This window comes from Curcuma longa, chromosome 2 (genome assembly GCF_044706935.1).
Source record: "Curcuma longa cultivar G26 ecotype Majalengka, Jawa Barat chromosome 2, ITB_CL_G26_1.1, whole genome shotgun sequence".
Lineage (NCBI taxonomy): Eukaryota > Viridiplantae > Streptophyta > Magnoliopsida > Zingiberales > Zingiberaceae > Curcuma > Curcuma longa.
This window is the reverse complement of record NC_133862.1, coordinates 1148700-1162586: the sequence shown is the minus strand read 5'-3', so window position 1 is coordinate 1162586 and position 13887 is coordinate 1148700. Positions and strand designations below refer to the sequence as shown.

The 13887-nt window shown below is 36.6% G+C and overlaps 1 pseudogene; it reads right to left on the bottom strand.

The window, feature by feature from the left end:
• Nucleotides 1–5777: 5777 nt before the first annotated feature.
• Nucleotides 5778–11797, bottom strand: LOC141819745 (stromal 70 kDa heat shock-related protein, chloroplastic-like; annotated as a pseudogene).
• Nucleotides 11798–13887: the final 2090 nt, after the last annotated feature.

The following is a 13887-nucleotide window of genomic DNA, read 5'->3' as shown; positions in this document are numbered from 1 at the left end:
AACTGCATACAACCAACATCCCCAATCTAGGGTCAACACCGAACCACACTCCAATTAACACAACTCAATTAGATCCAAACTAACCCAACCAAAATCAATTAACACACTAATCACATAAATCCAATTAAGACTCATGCCAATTAAACCCAACCAGTTTTAAAGCTAATCCTAACATATCAACCTTTACCACAGATCAGTCTATACATAACATCTATCCACAAGAATCAAACACTCATAAACAACCCAACAGATTAACACATCCTAATCTCTAACAATTCCACCAAAACAGTGGTGAATTATCAACACTAGAACAGAATAAAATCACACAAACAGGAATCCCAACACTGGAACAAATCATCTTGGTATTTAGATCAACAATGACAACCGATGTATTCTCAATCTCACTGAAACCCAACAGCAAGGAACAGATCGCCGATCATCCTCAACATCGTGACCCATCCACCAAATTCAATCACAGTAACAATCCACAAAAACTGATCATGGTGACAAAACCTAACCAGATTCAGAAAGGAAACTCACCTTAGATCTGATTGTGCCCTAAAGCAAGCTATGATTCCAAGCTCCACTTCCCTTCCGGTTGCGGCTGCCATCCTCCACCGAGCGACTTTCAATCGAACTGTGAGTTCAACCAATCAGAGATCCCAATGATAATCACTAAAAATCCACGCACAATTAGGACTCAAATTCATCGATCGATCCTCCCCAATTTCGATCTCCTCGGTTCGCGACGTCGATCGCCACCACCCGAACAAACCTCAGCTACCTCGGTGAGAAATGGACCCGTCGGCCTAAGCTTTAGATCATTGGCGATCCACAACTGCGTCTGCACCAGTTTCAGATGGTCGCGATCACGCGATCGGGAGAGAAGGAGAAGAAGTGATCGCGAGCTCGATGGAAGAGAAGGCCGATCGTGATTTAAAAGGATTCCTAACGGGTTAACGAATTTCAGCTTTAATGGGTTTAAATGGATCCGACCCACATTAGTAAATGGGCTGGCTAATTTGGGTTAATTGGGTTGAGTTAATTGTGCTTCAACAGTAAACCTAAGTTTGAGCCCAAACCCATTAAATTAAACATGGATTAATTTTCCTTTAATCCCTGTTAACCAATTAGAGCTAAATTATTTATAATTAACCTCAAACTTCAATTTACATCCTGAAAATTGTTTGTATCTTACATTCTCTCCCACTAATAAAAATTTAGTCCCTCAATTTACTATCTTCATACTATAGTGCAGAAATACCATAGTAATTAAAATCATACCTCAAGTAAATAGATGAGGATATCAAGCCCGGATAGCATCCTCCAGCTCCCAAGTGGCCTCCTTATCTATATGATATTGTCATCCGACTTTTATAAGTCGAATGATTTTATTCCTCAACTTTTGCTCATTATGGCCAAGAATCTACACTGAAATATCCTCATAAGACACATCAGGCTGAAGAGGAATAGATACTTCTTTCAGAATATGAGTAGGATGAGGTATGTATTTCTGCAGCATGGAGACATGAAATATGTTTTAACACCAGCAAGTGTCGACGGTGATGTCAGGCGGTATGTCACCTCGCCAATCCGCTCCAATATCTCAAATGGTCTAATGTAGCGCGGAACTAACTTCCCCCTCAATCTGAACCTCTTCACCCCTTTCATGGGTAATACGTGTAAAAACACATGGTCCCCTATAGAAAACTCCAAAGGCCTATGTCTCTAATCCGCATAACTCTTCTGTCGATCCTGAGCCTCTAACATACGTCGTCTAATAACGCATACAAGCTTGACATCCTGCTGAATACTCTGCGGACCCAACAGCTGTCTCTCGCCAACCTCCTCCCATAACACTGGAGATCGACAAGGTCTACCATACAAAACCTCAAACGGAGCCATCTGAATAGTAGAATGATAGCTGTTGTTATATGCGAACTCAACCAGATGCAAGTGATCCTCCCAACTGCCATCGAAATCCATAATACAAGCTCTTAGTAAATCCTCAAGAGTCTAAATAGTACACTCTGACTGACCGTCTTTCTGTGGATGGAACGCCAAACTAAAGTAAAGCTCTGTACCCAGTGCCTACTACAGACACTGCTAGAACCGTAAGGTAAAATACGGATCTCTATCCGAAATAATACTCATAGGTACTCTATGTAATCTAACGATCTCTCTGCAATACAAATCTGCCAAACGATCCAGCGAATCAATCTGACGTATCGAAAGAAAATGAGCGGATTTGGTTAACCGATCAATGATTACCCAAATCACATCATGCCCCTTCCGGGTCCTGGATAAGCCTGTAACAATATCCATCGTGATATGTTTCCACTTCCACTCAAGTACCAATATCTCCTGAAATAACCCGGCTGGTCTCTGGTGTTCAGCCTTTACCTGCTGACACACTAAACATCTCATAACAAAATCTGCGATATCCCTCTTCATGTCATTCCACCAATAAAAGTGTTTCAAATCCTAATACATACGAGTACCACTAGGATATATCGCAAGCCTAGAATGGTGTGCTTCCTGCAACAACTCCTCATTAGCCGGATGCTGCTTTGAAACATAGAGTCTTCCTCAGAATCAAAGTATCCCATTAGCATCACAAGAAACCAACTACTGTCCGAAGTCCACCCTACTGCAGATAAACTGAATATGTTGGTCGCTAGCCTGGGCCGACTTAATCTTCTCTACTCTAGGTGACTGCGTCATCATAGAAATCAACACTCCTGGCTGAGTCTGGCCAAGCTCCATCAATCCCAATTCAGAAAATTGTATGTTGGATGATATTTCATCATCGATAGATGTTTTGAGGATGATGTTAGATGTTTTGACACTTTATTGTATGTTTTGAGAGTGATGTTAGATGTATGTTTCATTAATGTTAATATTAGGATGTGTTTGTTTCATTAATATTGGTTGTTGTTATTAATATGTTGTTTGTTTGTTAATTAGGATGTATTTGTTTGTTAGGATGTGATTGTTTGTTAGGATGTGATGTGATTGATTGGTTGTGATTTTTGTAAGAATGGAATGAATTTGTGATATATGTAAATAGGATTCATATTAGAATCGAATGGAATGAAGATGTGAGAAATTTGAATGGTTTGTGATGAATTTTATGACGAAAACAAATTCATCGCAAAAATATCATAAATTTATGTGCTATTGAAACATTGGCAATGAAATTCTATTTTCGTTGTCAATTTGGCGACGAACAGACTTTTCATTGCCAAATTTGGTGACGAAACTAAATTTTCGTCACCAAATTTGACGACGAACAGAATTTTCATCGCTAAATTTGGCGACAAAAACTCTTTTGGTCGTCAATTTGGCGACAAAAATTCTATTCATCGTCATATATCACCATTTTCCTATAGCTTCTTTATTGCAACGAAATTAATTTTCATCATCAAAATTAAGGCGAAAATAAATATTCGTCGCCAAAATTGCAACGAAACTAAATTTTCGTCACAAGTAACAAATAGTGAATTTTGTGACAAAAATATTTTCATCGTAAAATAACGATGAATTTGACAACGAAAAATTTATTTCTCTCAAAATTTACAACGAATAATTATTTTTTCGTCGCAGAATTTTACGACGAGCTATTACCAATGAAAAAAAATTTCGTTGTAAAATTCATCGCCAAATGATTTTGTGACGAAATTTTTTTATTTTCATCATAAAATTCATCATAAATTACATTTATTTTTGTAGTGACTTAAAAGACAAGTAAAAAATGACTTTGAATAACTAAGTAATTTTTTAAGTAAGCACGTTAACTCCAAGTAAGTTCAAATAAGAAATGAGCTTAAATAAATAGATGAACTTTTAGCATGAAATTAAATTAAGGAAGAAGACATAAAGGGATCTTGAAAATTTCTAGTTGGTCAAGTAATTTCAAGTTTTAAGTAGTTTCTAGTCACTTTAATTCAAGTCAAAACATACATTGAAATGAATAATGAATAATTAAGTAAAACAAGTAAACATGTAAAAAATTTAAATAGATTTTGAAAATGAACTTCATTTATCAAGTAAGCATGTGAATTTAACAACCGCACTTGACATAAATAAGCTTTCAATTAAGCAAATAATGTAAGTAAGCAAATGATACGATGAAAATGCCCCCAACTGTCCCCTCTTGCCTCTGTCCTGCTTTTGATATAACCATCATCATTGTAATTGAATCAAATGATCTTTTTCTTTCCTTTACTTCTTCTATCCTTGAGCATCTTCTTAACTTCTTGTTCTTTTTCATTGTTATTCACCATGTGGGCAATCTAAGTTCTCTCGTTGCTTTCTAATAATGAATAAGTTGATGATGGTGCTTAGATATCCTTTTCTTCTTGCCACAAATGTGATCTCCTTCTTATTTGACCTCTCTCCCTGAGCTCCATAGTCAACCCCCCCCCCCCCCCCCCCCCCCCCCCCCCCCCCCCCCCCCCCCCCTCTCCCTATGGTACAATGGCAAAGAGCTTCCTTCCTTGGTAGCTTGGTAGTCGATAGAAAACTTCGAGTCGGATTAGTCATCTCTAGGATTAGTCAGTTCGAAGAGTTTAGGTAGATTAAAAAAAAAAATTTGAAGCTTCATAGTTTTAAACATATCCCCCAATGTGCACGCTAAGATGTCTCCACCATCAATGCCTAGCGTGGAGTTCTCAAAAATTCATTAAGAGCATTTCTTAGTTGATCTAGGTTAGCCACAACCTTTGTTTGAATCTTGAGTCTATTTGGACTATAGTTTATTTATCTTTCATCTTGAATATGGTAATTTGAGTCCATAAGAGATTCTGTTTACTATTTTTAAATCAGATATAGTCTTATGTAGGTCAATGAGCTTATTCTATAAAATTCTTAGCGCACTTTTATTTGCCCACTTTGCTTAATTTTTGAATGGGGAGGGTGTACATCAAAACATATGTTGCTTTTTCATCGGACATGTACTTCTTTTGCTTCTTAGTCCACCTATTCATTTCAATGAAATCTCCATCCTTATCTATCGTTCATTCATACCCCTCTTTAATAGATGGCGCCATATCAAAGTCTAATTAGAAGTATGCCTCTCGCTCTACACCTAATGACAAAAATATCCATTAAATGTGCACAAATGAAATGGATTTGGATTCCTTGAAATTCGACCTTTGCTCTTTGAATTTTAATTCAAGTTATTGGTAACCTGACTTATGTACTAATTGTAGGAACAATAATGATTCATCTAGGGAATAAATTGATGACGCCCAAATTCATTGAGTTCTTGTACAAATACAAATAAGACAAGTGTTAGTAGTACGAGTGAGCATATGCAATTACTAATATCAAATATGCAGCCGAAATAATAACAAAAAATAACACAGTGCATCACCTCCAAATACTTTGTGGATGAAACCTCAGTATTCTGATACTTGTTTCTCTCCACTGGATTGGAAATCAATACTCTTCTTTCTTCTCCTCCTCCCAAACCTTCCCAGGTTAACATGCCCATATTACATTGCCTTAGAAATTAATTGCGCAATCAGCAGTCACCACTCTAGTCTTCCTTACTCATCAACAGCTGTCTTCATCTTGCATATCATTCCTCTCATCTTTGGTATTGCAGATAGTAGCACCGAAATCCAGAATCCCTATTAACGAAAACTACTTGATTCCATGACATTATGTGACATAGGAAGTTGGCTGCTAGATTTGCTAAAAAAACCCACGCAGTTTTGACGACAGTCAAGTGGTAGGCGTATACAATGTATCAGCACACAAAAGCATCTTGCTTTCAAAACATTACTAAATATGATATTTCCAACATGGAAAAGAGAGTGCAATTGCATGCAACTTTCCTCTCAAATCTAAATAAATCCTCAATTCGACTTTTCCAGGGGCATATCAATTGCTCAAACTAACAGGTTTGGTTGGCAAGCATCCCATGTGTTTACCCCACGAGTGTTCCTAGCGTTGCTCTTCCACATATACCACATGGATTTTGTGAAAATTTTGAATCCTACTAAAAAACTTCATTCCACTGTTCTTGTGATTCTTCCCAGCCATTTTTATTGGCTATCGGTGAAGTCCGCATCAATTACATCACCATTATCGGGCCCCTTGGAAGATGATGTTGCAGAGTCACTATCAGCTCCAGGAGCAGGACCAGCGCCAGCTGCACCTGGTTGACTATAGAGTGATTGGCCGAGCTGCATCACCTCCTGGTTCAGGGCAGCCATCGCATCCTTCATGCCCTGAGAAGATTCACTTGCAACAGCATCTTTGAGATCCTTGAGTTTTGCTTCGACCTTCTCCTTGACAGCTGCAGGTACCTTGTCTCCAAGCTCCTTGAGTTGCTTCTCTGTTTGGTAAATCACAGATTCAGATTGGTTCTTCGTGTCAATGGCATCCCTCTTTTCCTTGTCTTCTTTTGCAAACTTCTCGGCCTCCTTCACCATTCTTTCCACCTGCACATATCCCATATATTGCAGTATGAATTAAACTCTAGCAAGGCAGTGAACACTAGAAATGAGGCTGCAAGCTTCTGAGATTTATGAAAATTAGTTAAATGCACTGGAAGATCTTACCTCATCGCTAGGTAATGTACTGGCTCCAGTGATGGTGATGTCTTGTTTCTTTCCGGTGCCCTTGTCCACAGCAGTGACGGACAGAATTCCATTGGCATCAATGTCAAACTTGACTTCAATCTGAGGAACACCTCGTGGTGCTGGAGGGATTCCATCAAGTCGGAAACTGCCAAGTGACTTGTTGTCTCTCACAAACTCTCTTTCTCCCTGAAGAACATTTATCTCAACACTAGTCTGACCATCAGCTGCTGTAGAGAAGACTTCTGATTTCGACGTCGGCAATGTGGTGTTCCTTGGAATGATCTTCGTCATTACTCCACCCAGTGTTTCCAAACCAAGTGACAGTGGCGTGACATCAAGAAGCACAATGTCGCTAACATCACCAGACAAAACTCCAGCCTACATATATAAGTGCAAGAATCAATAAAATGAGAACACAAGTTCTAACAATACAAAAGGCAAGACAAATAGTGCCAGTGCAAAAAAATATCATTGAAAATTGGTGTATAGAATTGGTAAATGAGCATAATCATCATTCAATTTGTCATAGTCAACACATTATCTAGTGGATGCAAAATGATTCTTGAACTTATTTGTTTGAGAAAATCAACCATTTTGTTACTAAATTTAACACAAATTCCTTTTGTTTCAGACAATCAAATAATCAGTCTTTTACACAGCACATCTAACTCAGTCCAAGTCAGGTAGCACTCTTAAAATAGTTGGTTAAAAATATGTCAATTGAAAACTAACGAATAGGTGAGTACATTATAGATAAGAAGGGAATATGTGGAATAGCATTTTCATGTGCGAATTTGGGTACATAAACAGATTTTTAAAACGGTGGAACTCACAAGCCCATAGGGGAAAGCAATGATAGTTGTTTTACCTAAACATGTTGGTTGTTATGTCAGCACAATCATAATAATCACACAATCTAAAACTTTTCATCATTGCTAGTATAGTTATCATAGTTCATGCGTTTACAAGTTTCAAGGACTAGCATTCCAAACTCTGATTTGTCATTTAGTTCAATATCCACTAGAAAATTTAGTAGTAAGCATGAGAGTGTAAAATCAAAACAAGTATTTTGAACAGACAATGGTAATGGTTTGAAAGACAAACCTGCACTGCAGCGCCAAGGGCAACAACCTCATCCGGATTGACAGTCACATTAGGCTCCTTCCCAGTCAGCTTCTTCACAAGCTCTTGAACTGCTGGGATACGAGTTGATCCACCAACGAGGATTACTTCATCTATGTCCTTAAATGAAAGCTTTGCATCTTTCAAGGCACTATCAACAGGGGTTCTAAGCCTGATATATCATATGAAATGATTAGTGAGTGCCAAGCAAAAAAAACAAAAGAAAGCATGCATAAGTGCCATAAAATATAAAATATCATATCACTTTTGCAAAGATGAATATTAACAAATAATGTGATCATAAAGTCATTTGGATTTTATATCATAAGGTGCTCAAACAAAGTTAATCCTACAATCTCCTTAAACTGCCTTGTCTCATATCCCTGACTGTAGTACATCAAGTAACAAGGTTCTGGCATACCTATCAAGAAGGTCTGAACATAGTTCCTCAAACTTGGCCCTTGTAAGTGTTGTCTCTATGTGCTTGGGACCTTCAGCAGTGGCTGTGATAAACGGTAAACTGGAGAAAGAATAAATACAAAATCATATTAAAAAGGTACTACAGTCAAGTCACAGTTAAGTAAACATGGAACAGAAACCAACCTAATATTTGTTTGAGTCAAGGAGGACAATTCCATCTTAGCTTTTTCTGCAGTTTCAGTTAATCTTTGAAGGGCTTGCTTGTCTTTCAGAAGCTCGATTCCTTCATTTCTCTTGAAATCAGCAGCAAGCCAGTCAACAATTCTCTGATCAACATCAGTTACATTAGCACTAAAGTAAGAGTATGGTACATACTATTAAAATAAATGAATTAACATAAAACATGATTCATTCATAAATCCAGTGAACATATGCGATTTGGGATAATGTTATGTACATGTAATCCAGAAGTCCAGCAAGTCAGTTAGCAAGTGTTTATTAGCTGCTTCAGTGAAAGATTCTGATGGCAATGCATACTGTCTAGATCACATCTTTCAAGAACTACTGCATGAACATCTTATGCATCGAACTAGTAAAAAGCACATTCCAGAACTTGTCGCTATAAGCAGTACCAGTTACTGAAAATGGTTGAATTTAGGTTTAATAAGAAGAGACTGTTTAAGAGAGAGGATATATGGTGGCCACAACCCAAGCAACATGAGTAATTAGCTTAGTCTACAAGGCAACCTAACCACAGTAAGAAATAATTATAATCAGACAACTCAATCAGTCGGCTGAACAAAACTGTTAACAAAATATTTAAGAATTTTTATTGGCAGAATAAATTGCATGTAACAATTCAAACAATTGGACAAAATGGTTGGAAAGTAAAAAAATGTCATAACTGCAACAACTTTCATTACCAGCATCTATGGGCACAGTTATAACACACTGAACAAGCAGAAGCAAAAGGCAGGTAGTCAAATTCAACATTTAAATACAAAAACATAAGGAAAAACCAACCTTGTCAAAGTCATCACCACCAAGATGAGTGTCACCAGATGTTGAGAGCACCTCAAAAACACCATCTCCAACCTCAAGAACTGCAGTATGGGTAACTGATGTTTAATCACATGATGATAATCAACGCATATGGAAGCTTTTACAATGTAAGTGCATGAATCGCATGAACAGGAACAACCATGACACTTAACAAAACAAAGAAAACAAGGAAAGCAAACAGTTTTACACTGAAAAATAGAAAATGGTAAACAGAGTAATTGCAAAGCATCACCATTTCTGGCTTCTGAAATGAATCTGGAAATATGTACCGAAGAGTGAAAAAATCCGTTTAGACCACATTAAATTTCAATGTTTTAAAATATTGAACGAAGTTCATAAGCACCAGATATCTCTATGACTTGTCCAATAAAAATTTCTAAATAAAAATTTCTAAGACCCTCATATCCTTCCTATAAAACAGCCAGTAAAAGGATCTGAATACTAGTGTTCAGCCTCAACTATCACTTATGAATCTATAAGTTCTACTATTGCTTAGTTTCCGTGAAAGGAAAATAAAAGAAATGAATTTAAATATCTTCATTCCTGTCTTTTCTAATCATCACACTCTTGAATGGAATAAAAAGAAAATATATAATATAATATTAAATACTTTATTTGTGTTTATTACATATTAAAAAATTCATTTTCTTTCCTGATTTGAGTGGAAATAAAACAGAAGAATTTGATAGAATTGAATTCCTTCCTCCTCTTTATTTCCTTCCAAGTAACAAGAGCAATTAATGATTTTATTTTTTTTCTCCTTTCTTTTCTTTCCTACCTCCATCCAAGTAAACACAACATTAATTCTTTCATGAAAATAAAGAAATTCAATTTGTCTTGCCAAATTCTAAACTTTATAATTGGTATTGCCAAGATCACTTGATCGTATGTGGAGCTTAACTTCAACTAGAAAGCAAGTGAGTTGCTTCTCTCTATGACACTTTGTTTCATAAGTATGTGACAAAGAAATGAAAATTTCATAAACGCTCCTCAATGCACCATTCAATTCTCAAAGTCAATTTTTTTAACTCATTGCTGACCGTCTGTTCCTATGCATCACATGTAATGTAACTATCATAAAGTCAACAAGGAAGATATTCTGAATAGATAACCAAAATGAAGAATATTATATTATGTGCTCTACTCATTCACAAGTAACCAACTAAATTTTCAGATATCAAACCCCTATATTACATCAATTAGCTTAAATCCAATCAATTATAAGATTTGCAAACCAAAAGGTTAGAGTATTACCACTTGGCTATCTATAACACAGAACCATATTCATATCATAAAGGAGTATATACATTTTCCATCTGCATACATAGTTAAACAAATTCAGCGGGCTCTAATAATAGATGTTTGATCAAGACTTTACTAAAGAAAGCTACCCAGTATGTTGAAGCAAGTGAGAAGCTAATGCATCTGAGTCCTTGTTACCTGAAACATCAAAAGTGCCACCTCCCAAATCAAATACCAGAATAGTTTCATTGTTCTTCTTTTCAAATCCATAAGCTAATGATGCAGCTGTCGGCTCATTAATGATACGAAGAACTTCTAAACCAGCAATACGACCAGCATCCTTTGTAGCTGTCCTTTGAGAGTCATTGAAATAAGCAGGAACAGTAACCACTGCTTTCGTAACCTTATCATTTAAAAACTTGGATGCATCATCCACGAGTTTTCATAAAACCTGAACAGGGTTGAAAAGAAATATTTCAACAACTAAGGCAAAATCTAAGCTTTACCAATCAGAATATTGACGTCAGAAGCTATTAAAAGCATTAAATTAACTATAATTATTTTTAACAATTGTAAGATTCATTTCAAGGGTCCAACAACTACAAAGTTACAAGCTTTCAGTGCAACCCAGCATTACAAAATAGAAAAAAGTTATTTGTTGACGTAAATTGACCATAAACCATATGATCTTAATATCTTGGCAGGGAAAAATCGCAGCTCAATCTCTGGTTTTAACTGTAAAACAACTAGTGAATGGAAACCAATTTCAGCCACTATAAAATTAGTTATTAAGCTGCTCAAACAAGGAATAGATTAATTACCTGAGCCGAAATCTCTTCAGCAGCAAACTGCCGGCCGATGGCAGGGCAATCAAGCTTAACATTGCCATTCTCATCTCTCAAAACCCGATAGGAAACTTGCTTCGACTCCTCATCCACTTCCGACATCTTCCGTCCAATGAACCTCTTCACCGAAAAGAATGTATTCTCGGGATTGACCACCGCCTGGCGCTTGGCAATCTGCCCCACCAACCTGTCGCCATTCTTCGTGTACGCCACAACCGACGGCGTAGTCCGCTGGCCCTCGGCGTTGGTCACGATGGTCGGCTTCCCGCCCTCCATTGCAGCGACGGCTGAATTAGTAGTGCCGAGATCGATCCCGACCACTTTCTCGCACACCACCCGCAAAGGCCTATAGCCGGACCCGAGGCCCCGTCGCCCTGATAGACGAACTCCGACAGGCCGGCTGAGGCCAAAATAGAGGGAATTAGAAGCAGAAAAGCGAGAGGACGGCAGCTTAGAGGAGGGGAAGACGCCAGAGGAGCCGAGGGCGTGAATTTGCGCAGACGAGATCGCCATAGTCTGCCGATTAAGACTTGAAATCGAGAGGGTAGAAACCCTAATCCGAGGAGAGAGAGATGCAAGTCGCGTCGGTTAGCTCGGAGGCCTCGCCGTTGAACGACGGAGGGAAGCGATGAGGCGACGGTTTTATGGGGACGAAGAGGGTCGGAGTGGGTGCGTTGAAGACTCTGGAAGACATGAACATTGGAGCCCACAACGAACACAGGTGGCACTGATGGACGGTGGATGGAGGAAGAGGATCTGAATCGAACGGCTTAGTTGCTGGCCGATGTTACAATTGGTCCAATTATTAATCTCGTCTGGAAGGTCCGAGTTATTTCTAATTCGATAATATTTTAAAAAATAAAAGAAAATCAAAAAAAATATGGTAGGCATGAAAGTTTTGGAAACTTTGCAAAATTTGATATTTATTAGCTTTGTAAAAATAATTTATAAACGAAGCCAAATTTACTTGGGTTCAACATTGTTTATTTAGTTATCACACTTGTTTAAATTTGTTTATTAAAAATTTTATTGAGTTCCATATGAGTTTGAAATTTTTATTAAGCTCAATTGACAGTATTATTATCCTTACAAATTAGGTTGAATATTTATCTAACACTTAAAATTTATATTACTTTATTATTTTTAATTATAATGAATAATTTAAAAATATAAAATTATAATTAAAATTTATATAAATTAATAAATAAATTTATTCATAAATTATTTATGAACATTAACAAATCAAATTTATCAATGTTAAAGTTTATTAATTTTATATATTCTTTTATTATTGAATAAAAATAAACGAAGTTTATTGAACTGAACATTAAATTTATTTAGGAATAATCAATTCATTTACAACCCTAATCTTGGATTAAATAATTTTGATACTATCTTGATTTTCAATATTTATCATTATGGTTAAATCTTATTCTTTTTGTAGTAAATGTTAGTTGTAGTAACATGTCATTAAACCATTTAACATATTGTTGCGAGTCTTCTTCAATTGGCCTCCGAGCATAATTGAGTTGGTTACTGCAAGAACAAACTTACTGTAGTGGGCAAGGGTCAAATATCGACGAAGCTAAGATAATGCCCTCACCCGTAATGACCAACTGCAACTTCCCAATTTGCCTCTTTAACATATGGTCGTGGGATCAATCGTGTGAGATTGCTGGGATGACAGATTTCATTTTTTTACTACTGTAAGTCTTCCTCAATTGACATGGCTTTACAAAAGATACAAAGAGCTCTATTTATAAGTTTACTATATTGACTTGTCATAGTATTATTTGAACGGATGTGGATGCCTTCACTCGTTTGCATCAAAGAAAAGTTATCGAATTCTTATACTTGATTGCACAAATATGAAGATCATAGGACTACCCTTTTTCTTTAAAGTATCAGAAACAACCAATCTTCATTTCAGAGTTTTTTTTAGTTTCAAACATAATTCCTTCAGGCAATTAAGCAAATCTAAGGAGTCTTATGAGATATAGTAATATTAAAATTTACTTTTATCGTAAAGTAAATATTTCTTCACCATCACAACAACCTATTGCTTTTAATCATTGAATGTCAATTACTAGTAGTTTGTATATTTAAATCAGTGCCCGAGACACTATAACTTATTGAGTGGGTAAAAGTCCGCAATCTCGACAAAGTCGAAGGAATGAACTCCCCCCATAGTAATCAACTGTAATTTTTGATTTACCTCCTCATAAATCTTGTTTAGGTCACCAGGTCAGACCACTGAGATAGTAGATTCTATCTAAAATATATTTAAAATTAAATTTTTAGTATTGATTTGAATGAGAAATTGAGTGAGAAAGTTGACTTTACTCTAGCTCTAGCTCTCTCTCTCTCTCTCTCTCACACACACACCTTACATTACATTAGCACCGCCATGCTTTGACTAGGAGCTTTAGCCATAGAGACAAAGTAAGAGGTTAAACCCAGCTATTGAATGACTTCCATGGAGGTTTGATTTCCTCTATCACAAAGTTTTTTCGATTTATATTTTGGTTTAATTTAATCACGTAGGAAAAAAAGAAGCCAAAATATTTGACTATGTCACTATTTTTTTTTTTGTCAGTTAAGCT